The sequence below is a fragment of the Myxocyprinus asiaticus genome, chromosome 17 (assembly GCF_019703515.2).
Source record: "Myxocyprinus asiaticus isolate MX2 ecotype Aquarium Trade chromosome 17, UBuf_Myxa_2, whole genome shotgun sequence".
Classification (NCBI taxonomy): domain Eukaryota; kingdom Metazoa; phylum Chordata; class Actinopteri; order Cypriniformes; family Catostomidae; genus Myxocyprinus; species Myxocyprinus asiaticus.
In genome coordinates, this window is record NC_059360.1 from 21433790 (window position 1) to 21448195 (window position 14406).

Here is a 14406-nt window from a genome sequence, read left to right on the forward strand (position 1 = left end):
CGGTGGTAAAAACTTGCCACCACAACAGCTCTAGTGGAACGCAGCCTGAGACTACGTGAAAAACTACGTGAAGTGCATTACCTACCATGCTCCCAGCCACTGATAGGCTCAATCATGCACTTTGAGAGTTTGGATGTGTGAGACAGTGTTGAAGATATCAATCAGCACAAGGTGAAATCCAATCATGCCAATCCAGCCACATCTCCCTTAATCCTCTTAGTATGAAAATCCCCCAACCCTGCTACATGTACAAATGGGGATGACAACACGCTGGCATATGGCCCAGCTCTGACAATCGTCAACCATAGAGATGTTCGAGCTTGATCCATCTCAACCTGATGACTCTTGAGGGCTGGCACTTAACGGATGAGATGTCCTATCCCTGCAAATCTGGTTTGTTTAATAACATTCCAATAGACATCTTGTCTCCCTGTTTGAACCTACCTCTGTTGCTTTGTATTAGGGCTGCTCGATTATGGCAAAAATCATAATCACGATTATTTTGGTCAATATTAAGATCACGATTATTCAACATGATTACTCATTGACTTTGGAAACATCATGCATTCATTGAACTTTAAAAAAATAAACTTGTCTTTTTAACAGTAGATTTCCTTGAACTTGAAATTGTAAACTGCACTGTAGGGGTGGAGGCTATTGTCATATGATAATTATTTGACTGTTACGTATGGCTAGTGAATTTTTGTTTTTACTCGCCAGACTTTTGACGACATGTAAGCATAATGTAACTAAAAAATATATTAAGCAAACTGAGAGAGGGGGCTTCTTCGTATATATTCACGCATTATAGTATATTGTAAAAAATTCGATTTTGCTTTATGATTTTAATCACATTTTAGCTTTTTAAAAATGTACAAATTTCACATTCTATCAATTTATATGATGTCATGAAATCACATTTTTAATAATGATACAAGCTGTTGTCACTGTTTGAAATTTTGTACACATTTTTAACAAAACAATGATTGTGAAATTCGGCTGACAATTAATTGTCAAACAAATAATTGTGATTATGACGATTAATTGCCTGTTTTACAGCTATGATGATTAATTGTCTGTTTTAGGTGTTTCATGAATATGACGATTAATTACCATATAAACTCACTAAGTCATTTATACAAATTTAGCTTGGGTCATATAATAAAATAAGGGTATATGATTCCTTTTCAGGCTTCAAAAACATATGAATGTATAATTTTATAAAAGTATAAAATTTAAAATAATTAAAATTATATTTTAATTATCAAAATATGTCTAAATTACTAAAATATCTCTGTTATTTGTCCGATTTACTTTTGATCCATTGGATTTTTTCAATGTTTTGTTTTCTTTTGCTTCTTTTGTAACCCAGCCAACCTGTATAGCTATTATATTATATTATATTATATTATTATATCATATTATATTATATTATGCAATGGTAAAATATTTCTCCCTTAAATTCTTCATTTTCACACATTATTTTAAGGCTCTCTGATTAACTCACAAGCCCTTATTTCTCGTGAAGGAAGACTTTGAGATTCAGTTTTTTGCATTTTATCATCTCCACAGAAATAGAGCAGGGCATCTCCTCTGTCTCACTGCGTGTTATTAACACTGCTTGAATAAACACACAATGACCACTGACATTTGACATTACATGGCCGTTAAGTGAAACTGGAGCGCTTTGCGTTCACAAAATTAATACGTTTATACCTTGTTTATATTTTCGCGGGAGTTTGGTGCAAACCTCTGTAGACGGCGTGCACATCAGAGTGCTTGAGAAGTGGTTCATCTTCACACGCTCTCAAGAGAGCTGTTCTTGTGACATCCGCGGTGCGGTTCCCTGAGATGCTCGGAGTTCAACTGAATGAGACACAAGTGCTTTTTCCTGTGCGCTCATGACAGCATGCAGGGAAAGAAGAGGCTGAATCCAGCTTCTTAATCAACTGCTTTTTATTCAGTAAAAGGCCTCTGTGCTTCGACACTACACAACTTTATCACTGGTGAGTGAAATGTTAATATTTACTTGCCAGTAGCTAATAACGGTCGTTTTTTGGTCGCATAGTGCGAAATTTACTTGCATGTGCGAGTGATTTACTCGCAATGTAGAGGGCTGCAATACCAAAATTTCAGTAGTCAGTCGTGAAATTTGACGATTCTCAATACCAGCTTCAAAACCACAAAAAAATAACACTAACTAATCTGTTAATTATGGAAGAATAGTTTCAAGTTCTTAAAGATGCAGTATGTAAGTTTCAGAAACCCTTGTTATTAATGACACCTGTGGCCGTTAAGTGAACTGCAGCCTGTTGCTCATGATCACGCGCACTCCATAGTGACCAAAACAAAGAGACTGAACGTGATTCACCGGCATCATGATGACAGATAAGGTAGCATAAAATTAAAATTACACAGTTATGATTGTTTTACTAGAAACTTCGAGACTGTATATTATATTTGACTCTCCAGTGCTGGAACAGGGCTAAAACAAAGTGTTGATATAGGTCTGACTATGCGAGACTGTAGTTTGAAGTAATCACTTTTCTTTGCATGATACATTGACTGCATTTATACGATAGCCTATGTCGGCGTTAGCTAGCTAGCCAGCTTTATCAATAGCTGTTAGCTAAATTTGGTGGATGATTACATTAGCTGTTTATAAAATAGACTGTACATTACAAATATGTTGACACAATTCAGTATTGATGTGATTCCATCACAACAGTCATTTTGATATATCGATGCGCTATTGTTTTATAATTATAGATTGTATATATTTTCTGTATAACCAAGTTACGTTACACTAATGAATGGAGCTTTTTGCATTATCTTGAACATTGTCTAGCATTCATTTCATGTGTTATTGTAGTTTACCTTGCTGAATAATTACAGATTAACATTATGTCAGTTACTGTGAATCAGCATATCTGACTTTTAGTATAAAGAGAAAATCGTTGAAATTATTTGAAAGTTACGAAGCATGGTAGCTTGCAATTCATCAGCATTAGCAGGCAAGGTCAAGTTAGCTAAAATTACACAGATCAATCCTTAAGGCACTATACTTCACATGCTTTGCAGTTACGTAAGCTTACCTGTCCAATAAGAAGAATGCAAATTTAGGGTCGGTTTTGATCCCCAAAACCGAATGAAGGTCCGTCCAGGAATCAAATGCCCTGCCGATGTTCACTCTAGTTTTCTCTCAACCACGATCACGTTTCCGCTTAGCCAGATGGGATTCAGTAATTTTTTTTTTTTTTTTTGGCTTACTCTGAGTTTGTGTAGGAGTCGGTGTTGTGCTGGGAGCCGGACGTTTGCTGGATTCCATCTCTAAGATAATGTTACCTAGTGTTGCAGACTGTCTGTTGACACTGTTAAATAGCGGAAGCACCGAGTCAAGGCTCTCGGGAGCATACAAAACATCACATCCTTTGGATTTTCCCAGCAAAAGCGACCCGCTCCCCTCGCATGAAAATCAGCTTTAATAGGCAACCTAGGAAGTCCGGGAAGGGCTCATTTTTTAATTTGCGTTACAAGCCACTCACACATTACATGAAAAAAGTTACATATTGCACCTTTAAGTTATTATTCAAGACTAGTAAACAGTCAGTAATAAAATAACAATGAAAAACAGCAATGAATAGAAATAGATTAAAAATAATAGAACAAATTAAGAAAATTCAGTGCTTTTTTAACAGCTTTGGAAGTTTTTAACAGCAGTAGTTAAGTATTCAAGTAAACATTCAGAATGAAATGCAACATAAAACTACTACTGGTCTTCACTGTATGATTATAATACATTAATACTTTTTAAAGTTACCCAGTCAAGAGCAGTGAGTGTTTTCTTGTTTTCTTGTTATGGTTGTTTGATTATTATAATGACACACTACACTAGATGGCCGCATGTCTATTAGCTCACATTTATACTTACAAGTCTGACATTTTAATACAAATCTGCTTTTTTCTCTTTTGTCATCACTCTCTCTGTTTACGTGATGACCTCACCAAGACTGGCATTTTGGCAGAACTTTAAAATGTATTTGACAATTCAGGCGCACATTAGTGCGAGCATTTTCAGAACACACGCGCATGTTCAGCACATACACATACACCGCCTGTCAATCAAACAGGGCGCAGCTGTTACTAGATCACTAGCGAATTATAAAATTACGAGCCCTGAATTTATTGTATTCAATATTCTCTGATAAAATGTTTTTCTTCTGCAGTATAGCTCCAAAAGTAAATGTTAGTTATTTTAAAGGAGTTCTAGAAATTAATTTGAAAAACAAGCCAAAAAAGATTAATCAAAAACTTATTTTGTTCCAGTGTATAATGGGCTAAGACTACACTCTCTCACCTTTATGTTCACTTCGATCCATCTTTAACTCATGAGAAATAAACTTTCTCTTCTTAATAGAGCTGCGTATCGCCGATTTTCTTCATGATAAGATGCACACAGTGAACTGGCCACATATATTATGATTCACTACGTCGCGAGCCATCATGTTATAATCTAGCTCCAGCGAACGCATGTGAGTGACGAGCATCCCCGCTCCAGAGTGTGCATTAGCCGGGAGAAGATTAAATCTCTTCCCTGGTCACTTCACGCAACTCAAAGACGCGGCGCTGACCGCACAGAGAAATGCCAGTTTCTGAGTTTATTTTCATAAAACGCTTCCTTATTATTTTAACTTTAATAAAGGATGCTTTAAAGATATAATGCTGGGGTGTTTCATTGCGAAACAGAATGCGGAACAATAATCGTTGTATCTCGATTATCTTGTTTTCATAATCGTTGGAAGCCAAAATCATAATTGAAAATAACATTTGATGAATCGCCCAGCCCTACATTATATGCATCGTTGTGAGCACCGGAGAGATTCTTAATTGTCCCAGAGTAGCTTTTAGCAATCCACAAGGCATTTAGAATGCCACTGAGTATGCTACAGTTGAGCTGAGACAGCAGATTATTGCTGGGGTCACTGCTGAGCAATGCAGACAACAGGAATGAATGCTTCAAAATGCTTCCATCCTCCTGACGTAAGTCTTTTGGATTTTTAGCCTAACACTCTCCCAATCTAATTCCCTCTTTTTTTTTTTTTTTTTTACACCCCGCCTCCATTTCCTTCATGTTTATGTGAGTGCCAGAGGGTGTGTCGATGTAGAGCTGGGTAGGGCAAGGAGTGTTAGTTGGCACAATGAAGCAGGGTGAATGATAGGGTGTAACAAGAACACAAAGCAGGGCAGTTACTCTCTATGTAACTCTGACAGCCACACAGCGAGAGCCTGCTGAAAAAGTACCATTCAAGTACCTGGGAGGAATGGAAAATGAGGGACTTCCTGTTATACTTCCAAAGAATACTTTTCCAGATAGTCATCACTGGGTGGGTCAAAGTTCTTCCTGTACTGTGGCAGTAACAAACCTTAGTATTCAAGGGAGTGATAAAGTTACATTCAAAAGTCTGTCATTCAACTGGATGTGTTTTTCAGTTAAGTTGCTATATTGAATTAAACTAACTTGCTCAGAAATTATTTTCTTCAAACTGTTGCTCCGCCATGACAATAGTTGGCTTGAAAGAGAAAAATCACTGTAGAAGCAGACAGTTCAAACTAATGTCCGCTATATCACCACTTGAGGAAACATTGAGACTGTGACACGCACTAGAGTCGTGAATTGCGGTCTGACACGTTTTAGAACGCAACAACACACAAAATCGAACTAGTGTAGCTAGAAGCAACTATGAATTTTGTTTCCTTTTGTGTGACATCGAATTTTTAATACATGAAAAACCCTGCAAACATCACCAACCGAAATTGGCTTGTATGAGTGACAGAGTTACCCACCACAGCCGTGTTTTACCTGCATTCGGCAGGTGTTAATGTCAAGCCATGCTTCTGATTAAGAGTGAGAATCTACCAACTACCTTTGCAGATGTGTTTTTGGCATTGCTCATGTGTCTACCACCGCAAGGGCACAGAGAACTCTGAGAGAAAAGTGGTGTTCAACAGATTCCCCCTGGTAAAACTGAAACCCCGCAGTAGGCAATCATTGACTATGATGACTGCACAATACAAGGCTTGCAGGGCAAATATGCCCATTTAATCATTTAAATCATATATTTGTGCAAAAACATGTTATTTTTCTGCAGGGGTCAAACAAGGTCCGCACTTGGTGTAATCCTGACCATTCCTTTCCTCATGTGTGGGCAATGGCGGAGCAGTTCCCCTGCAGCTGCCAGAGCGACGCTCCACATTGCAGTGTGGTATTTATAGCCAATGAAACAGCTCCCTGTCATTGGCCACTGTCAAGTCTGATAAAAGCAGTCAGCCAAGAATCTACCAGCAAAACACACAAATGCACAAGCATGCATGCACACACACTCACCGACTTTTACAATCTCCATCGGGCTCTGACAAATAAGTCATGCTTTCCCTTGTCCTGTGAAGTAGAGAGATAGTAAAGATGACGGCTGGGTTGTTCCTCCTTGTGGCTCACTCTCACTGCAAAACTATAATAGAGTGCAAATGTTCATCATGTAGAAAGCTACATGGTCTGACATTAGGATCCCTGCCAGAAATCTAGTTCATGTGATTATCCCGCCCCACTGCTGCTATTGGCTTCATCATCCATCTCTCACAAACACACACACACACACACACCTGCACATGTATACGCCACAACATATTTCCCGCCACCCAATCCCACGCCTCTTTTCCATTCCAATCAAAACCTACTGGGAGAGATTTTCCATCTCCTACTCAGAAAGGCAAACTACACTATCATTAAAACTGATCTGAACCTCTTTATCCCCACCCACTGTCCACATTGTTATGGAAACTCAGCCAAGTGTAGTCACCTGAAATTGGCAGAATAGAGTAGATGAGCAGGGGGAGCGGGGGAGGGGAATGAGATTCCCTTCATTCCTGTCTGATCCGTGATTTTGAGGTTTATTGCAGCCCCTGTCCTGACCTTCACTTCACAGTATCAAAGTAGCTAAGCCCTGAACTCTATTACTTCTCCAATCAATCTTAATAAAATGAGCATAAACCAGAACCATCTTTCCCTGGGTTAATAATTCTTCTTCATAATTCACCCCAGGATACAATTATCTATCGTGTGCATTATTAGGTTTTTTAGTTAATTACTCAAATATGACAAATGTGACAAGACAGACATGCACAGGGAATTTCCTGCAAGACAAGATGTCCTGTTACATGATAATGTGACCATGCTAACATGTGCAGCCACCACATCCACATCATTAATTTAAATATCAATTGAAAACTCAGAAAAACCCTTATGTGCACAGGTAGCTTTGAGTCGTGTGGGAAGACACTGAGCTACACATTATGGACCCTGACAAATAAACTTTAAATAAACACATTTCTTTCACCAGCATATGCTAATATGAGCATTATAGCCTTAAGGTGATATTTTAGCCTTCTATTTACATCATGTTATATAGAACAGATGTATTATTTTTTCCTTTTTCAAGTCAGTGTCTATTAGGACAAAGGATGTTTGATCCTACACTGCAAAAAAAGTGGAAACATACAGTACTGCTATACTGTAGTTAATTCAGTCATAAAAAAAATAGGGATGTCGATTTAATGCGTTAATTTAGTGTGATTTAATTATATAAAAAAATTATGTAAATTATGCAATTAATCTTGCCATCTGACCATACATAAATTATGCAATAAAAGTAAGTATTTTCTTACAATCAGAGCAAATCAAGCTTGAAGTACACGTGAGTTTTTTTTTTATTTTATTTTTTTTACAATCCACATCAGTAGGGGGCAGCCAGTGTCACAAACTTCACAAGCAATGCAGCCACAAGCATACAGCTGGACTGCAAGGCCAGAGATCTTCTATACTTGGATAACAACCTCTCTTAAAATGGAATACATATTCAACAAATTAACGCCAACTAAAGCCTTCATCAGCCAAATAAAAAGAACACTTCACCTACGTGCACTTCGGCAGTCAATTCGGGATAGACTTCACAATTAGTAATCTTACAGTTTAGTGCTGTCACGATACCAAAATGTCATTAGTTGGTACCGATACCAGTGAAATTTCACGATTCTCGATACCAATTTCGATACCACAGCAAAAATATGCTATTATGGTAATGTGCTTTTGAACACACTCCTTTAGCTTATTTAAAGTTACATTTCAACGTAAATAATACATTAAAAGAAATTAATGTTTTCTTCAAATGTTTCTCAATTAAGTATGCATTGTGTTTTTAAGTATGATCCTACTAAAATTAGTTTTTATTTTTACAAAAAAAATTTTTTTCCCTTTTTTAAATACATTTTCTAGAACTAGAAAATTCTAGAAAGTTTAATCATCCAAATGGTGTTTAATCAAATTCTTAAAACTTTTAAAAAGTAAAACAGAGAAAAATTACATTTCAACACACCAATGCATTTTAACTAAATTGTATTCAGTACAATAGTACTCTTGTTTGTGATATAATGATTAATAATAATAATTATTATTATTATTATATTATTATTATTACGTATTATTATTTATATTATTACAATTAATATTACATTACTATACAGTTGTAATATATTTTGGTTATATATATTTCTTCAATTTTAGGCGTCTAGCTTTTATGTTTAATCGTGCTTTTCCGTGCGTTTCCGTGCGTTTGCCTTTACTTTCTTCTTCTGAAGGATAAACAGTTCGCTACATGGCCCAGTGTGATCGTTAATGTGCAAATGCTGTGATTTAATTATATAAATATATAGCCTACATGTGCTTCACATTGGATTAGTGCTCTGCTTTGTCATCTCTCATACAACATGAATGATTCTCAATGTGAGTGGAGCTTCCATTGTATGAGCGTGTCTGCTTCACACATTCATTTAAAGAGCACCTATTATGGTTTTTCAAATATTACATTTCATGTAGTGTGTTATATAGCTGTTTGTGAATGTGAAAAAGTCTGCCAAGTTTCAAAAATCAAAGTGCACGAAATATGGAGTTATTGACACCCAAAAGAATTCCAGATTTACTTCCTGTATTAACCTACGTAATTTGGTAACAAATAAACCCACTTCTGGTCTGTTTACATGTACAGACAGTGTAGGCTGTTAGCCTGTTAGCTGTTAGCCTCTGCTAACCATCTAACTCACGTTATTGTCAAACTACATATAAACTTACCACAGAGAAACATCCTGTTCTCATCGTGCTTGCGATGGTGGTTCGGGTTGATCTTCCGATGTATCACTATCGGACTCGGGCTCAAATTGGTAAGGTAAAACAGACATTTTTTTCAGACGGAGCTGAAACTCGGATATGGTAGTGGGCATTTCCTTTCCAACACGCGCTGTAAGCGGTAGACCAATCACAACAGACTGGGACATCTGACCAATCAGAGCAGAGTAGGCTCTCTGAAAGGAGGAGTTTAGAATGAATCCTTTTGAACGGATCATTGAAGGAGTCATTTTTGACACTGGGAAAAAAAGGTAATGCTGCAATTTAAATGATGAGCAAATTAAAGTGTTTTTTAACCTTGGATGCATGTAAATCTATTGTATGAGACCTTTAAAACAAAATTAGGCACGTTTAAAAACCATAATAGGTACACTTTAAAGCTAATGCAGCTCGAATGCAGACTAAGACTGCAGCATTTTGTGGTTTAATAATCACAACTTTGATTAATTGTGCATTTCAGTGTAAAAGGATTAACGGAGCACACGTTCAAATAAGTCCAAAGGATACTTTTCTCCATAAACTAACATCTAAGAACAACAGAATACAAGGATCTTGATTTTTTAAAGTTTCAACTACTTTTAACATTACACAGCATCATTAAAGTATGGCGTTTATAACTTTAAAAACCAATCAGATGCTCAGTCTGATGCATATGTAGATACACTCACTGAGCACTTTATTAGGAAAACCTGCACACCTACTTGCGATTATCTAATAAGCCAAACTTGTGGCAGCAGTGCAATGAATACAATTATGCATATACGGGTCAGGAACTTCAGTTAATGTTCACATCAACCATCAAAATGGGGAAAATATGTGATTTCAGTGATTTCGACTGTGGCATGATTGTTGGTTCCAGACGGGCCGGTTTCAGTGTTTCTGAAACTGCTGATCTCCTGGGATTTTCACACACAACAGTCTCTAGAGTTTACTCAGAATGGTGCTAAAAACATCCAGTGAGCGGCAGTTCTGTATTCTATAATTATCTGAAAGAGTCCAATGGCTAAATGAACAGCTAACTGCCCTTTAGGGAAGTTACAGGGGGTGCCTCTAAGTACCATGTTTAAGTACATAGTAGAGGCGTGTCAAATACTGTAAAAAGTGAAAATATGCAGAAGTCTCCTGAAGAAGCTATTTCTACCTGACCCATAGTCTCACGTAGCCAGACCTTTGACTTAAACAGCAAATGTCTGGGGTCTATCGCAGTTAACACTGGCAAAGAACTGCCCACTTAGGCAGGAAAAGCCATCTAACTGACGTGCAAAGCGACCAGTCACGGCTGGGTTTTTCATTACGTGAATTTAGGGGCAGGGTTATTGGAGAAGGCTCATACCATAATAAAAGAACGGCATGGAAAATAAATAATTTATCTAATGGCGCGCGAGTCTCCGCGAGCGACTGCACAGAAAATGCACGGGAAAATTGTGGAAAATTGTGGAAAATGAGTAGTGAGTGTAAGTACAGCACAGAACCTCATTACAGAGTATTTCACAGACATAACCAAGTAAACAAAGCAGAATATACAGCTCTGATCATGGATAACCACTTTATTTTCTGCTACGTGCCTCAAACCAAATGCTGAATATCTTTAAAAGAGTTGATGTGACTAACCTGGCAAACTTGGGCAAATTCTGTGATTATTTAGTCCTCAAAACCTCTCATTGTATCAACACGGAACCTTGTGAACACGACTCGTGCTTCCACCCGGACCAGCGCAAACTAAGCTCTCGGAAATCCTGTAGAAGTCAGCCAATCAGATTTGGTCTGACTGGACTGAGAAAGCGTTTCCAATTTTGTGTGCTATAAGCATCAGACGGTTAGTACACAGACTGTGGGCATGCCATCAGAGGCTGAGACTACCTGACCCATTACATTTGTTTAACATAACCTTATGTACCAAGGTCGATTAGGTCAAAATTTTTGACTTGAATAAAACCACCTAGTTTAGATGTTACCACAAGAAGCACATTTATCCAGCTACCTGACAAAACATATTTTACAGTGTACTTCCTCAAACAATGGAAAAGTGCTAGAGGTATCAAGCCTTTGGAGGTATCGGTTATCATGGTGGATTTAATTATATCACTAATATAATCACTAATTATATCACTAATTCCAAGTCAAGCAAGGATAAGCTGCATCACTAAAAAAGAGCTTTATTAAAGCTGTATGAATCTTGAGAGAATGCACACGAGTCCAAGTAGATGCAATAGCACACTTGACTATCCAAGCTCATTATCGGTTAAACTTGGAAAAGCAAAGGACTGGGCATTATGATCAAACATCTGCAGAAGACATTGATTTTACAAAGCTCTTAAGTGAGGCATCGATTAAAACGTCTGGAGAAGTTAAAACCACAAAGCAGCCATGAAACATTAAAGGCAAATTGTTATAACATGATAATTAATGGTGCCCATCCCGAAATGTGTCTAATGGGTGTGATAGGAGTAGATTAAGTGGAAATCATCTGTGGAGACAAATAATGGCTATGCCTGCTGTCTAGATAGGCAGCTTACTAGGTTTTAAGACACAGCCAATAAGATCTCAAATTTCCAACACAAGTTAGTAGTAACCTGTGACAGTTAGAGGTGAATGATGCAAGGACTGGTGAGAACTGAGCTAGGGAAAAACAGTCATTATCATAATTATTGTTAATGTTTGGGTAAGACTTTCAGTCTGGATCATCCTTGCCTACTTCACACTTAAACAGCACTTTGCAGACTGATCAGTTATACATGCAGCCTTATTTACAAGGGTCTACAAGTAAACATTTCTCCAAGGAATGAGGCAGCGACTTGATGTTGACTTACCTTGTCCTCTTCTACCCACATAAACATGGACACGCTGTGCTGCTGCTGTGATTTCTGCTAAACGCCTGACCAACATTTCGGCCATTTACGCTGCACCACTTCAACACCCCTGATATAGGCTAAACCATTTATTTACGGTTAATTTTGAGAGGTGTTTCATTATGTGATGTTGATTCGTTGAGAGTAAGCTTCCTATGTTTTGGAACTCAATCGTCTTCATCTCATTTTCGTACAGAAACACATTATACAGTGCGCTGTGTTCGTAATGGCTACAGACTGAATGTCTGAGCAGCACACACTTCAATATCGCGGCGCGACAACACAATGCGCTCGAGCTGCAGATCTGACCGTTATTTTATATTTGTCGAGGCAGCTAGCAACAGGCCGGGATGGAGAAAACTCACCGGCAAGAAAAACGTCGTTTTCTTCAACGCTATGCGGTCATATAACAACGGCGAGACACTTACCTTGATTTGGCGCGAGAGTACGTGTATCTCCAAAGCGCGTATGTTTTTAATAAAAGGGATGCTTCGTATCTATGTGTGTCGAGAGTCGTTGCGGAAACAGGAACTGGTGAGACTGAGTGAGAGTGGCTGCTGCTGTCTGAAAGATCGCTGCTGGACTCTCGAGGAGGTTGCTCGACTGTCACCGGGCTGCACTGCGCATGCGCGTGTCAAATCACCGAGATACAAGCGCTCCTCAGCACCGAATGCAATTTCTCGGATCTCATTACTCATGGTTTTGCCAGCGTAATTCAACTGATTGTCTCGGTACAATGACTGTTTATGTGTTGTAATTGTACTATTGAATCCGCGGGCAATGCAATTTAAAGCTAAATTTATTAAAATGAATAATAATAAAAACAAAGATTATGCAAATGTAAGACAGTCAGGTGTATTGCAGATTAATACATATTAAGTTTCTATATGCTCGAAACTCTGCTGTTCAGTGTTTGTGATATTTGTTGCTATATATGTTTGTTGATGTAGATGCTGCTATTATAATGCCAAAAACGCAAAATCAGTGATAATTTCCTCTGTATACAATAATATTGTATTTTATTCAACTTTATTTTGTTGTTGTTATTATTATTATTATTACATTTCATTAAAATACAAAAATTAATTAATTACTTTCGAAGTGAAAGCTGAACTTGTCTCAAGAGTCTCAAATGCAAAAAAAGAAACATTAAAGGAATATTCTGGGTTAAAAACAAGTTAAGCTCAGTCAACAGCATTTGTGGCATAATATTGATTACCACAAAAAAAAAAAAAAAAAAAAAATTTTGTTTTCTTTAAAAAAAGAGAAAAATCCAGGTTACAGTGAGACACTTACAATGGAAGTGGATGTGGCCAATCTTTGGAGGGTTTATAGGCGTAAATGTGAAGCTTATAATTTTATAAAAGCACTTACATTAATTCTTCTGTTAAAACTCATGTATTTTTTTTTAGCTGTAAAGTTGTTTATAATCATAATTTTTACAGTCGTTTTAGGGATTGTTGACATTACATCATCATAGCAACAAAGTTGTAAAATTGGCTATAACTTTACACAGAAAAGGTTAGTACATTATTTTATCACACTAAAATCATGTTAACACACATATTGTTTATATATTATGGCTACACTTTTGAAACAGTGAGTATTTTAACGTTTACGGATTTTTATTTATTTATTTATTTTTGTAAGAAAAGGAGGGGCAAGTCAAAATAAATGTTTGTGGTAATCAACATTATGACACAAATGCTGTCCATTGAGCTTAACTTGTGTTGGACCCAGAATATACCTTTAAGTTCTGTAAATAATAATAATAATAATAAAATAGGGGTCTCAGAGCCTGTCAGACTTGGTATTACAGACCTCTTTGGTCAGACCTGATGGCAATGCGAGGCATTTTTGGTCACCCAAATTTGAGAAGGTATCAACAAGTAGGACTGAAATAGTTCTTGCATCAGCCCCACCTAGTGGTCTGACTCAGAAATAACACCATGAAGCCCTTCTGCGTTTTATGAACTTGAACCGAGAGATTGAACAGTACTAACAATGTGGGAAATTCCAGGGTCAAATCGTACCGAATGTCGTATCTAAAATAAAGGGACAAAGCCTTTTTATTACAAGAAAAAAGGCACACACACACACCAAGTTTACACTAAAGTTAATAGATTGAACAAAACATTGTGTTATGTTGTTTTGTCAGAATGTCTACAGAAGAGGAGAGAACTAAGTGTTTATTAAAGGTTATTTTTATATAATTTATTTATGGATTGTTAATGGTCACACGGATTTGCAACATTTTATATATACATTTTAGCCCTGTACATTGTCTTTCCTCGCGCTATTCCCAAATGGAAACGCGCTCGT

The 14406-nt window shown here is 37.2% G+C and overlaps 1 protein-coding gene across 2 annotated transcripts in view; it reads right to left on the minus strand.

Moving 5' to 3' along the window:
- LOC127455140 (alpha-(1,6)-fucosyltransferase-like) overlaps positions 1–12682 on the minus strand; it is a 185795-nt gene extending 173113 nt beyond the window's left edge. Inside the window, exon 1 of one of the 2 annotated variants that reach the window (XM_051722753.1) lies at positions 12513–12682. The gene's annotated coding sequence lies outside the window, so the exon portion shown is untranslated. Of the gene's footprint in view, positions 1–6385; positions 6405–12512 lie in introns of those variants that run through there. The other variant, XM_051722756.1, reaches the window with a different exon arrangement.
- Between the last annotated feature and the right edge of the window lie 1724 nt (positions 12683–14406).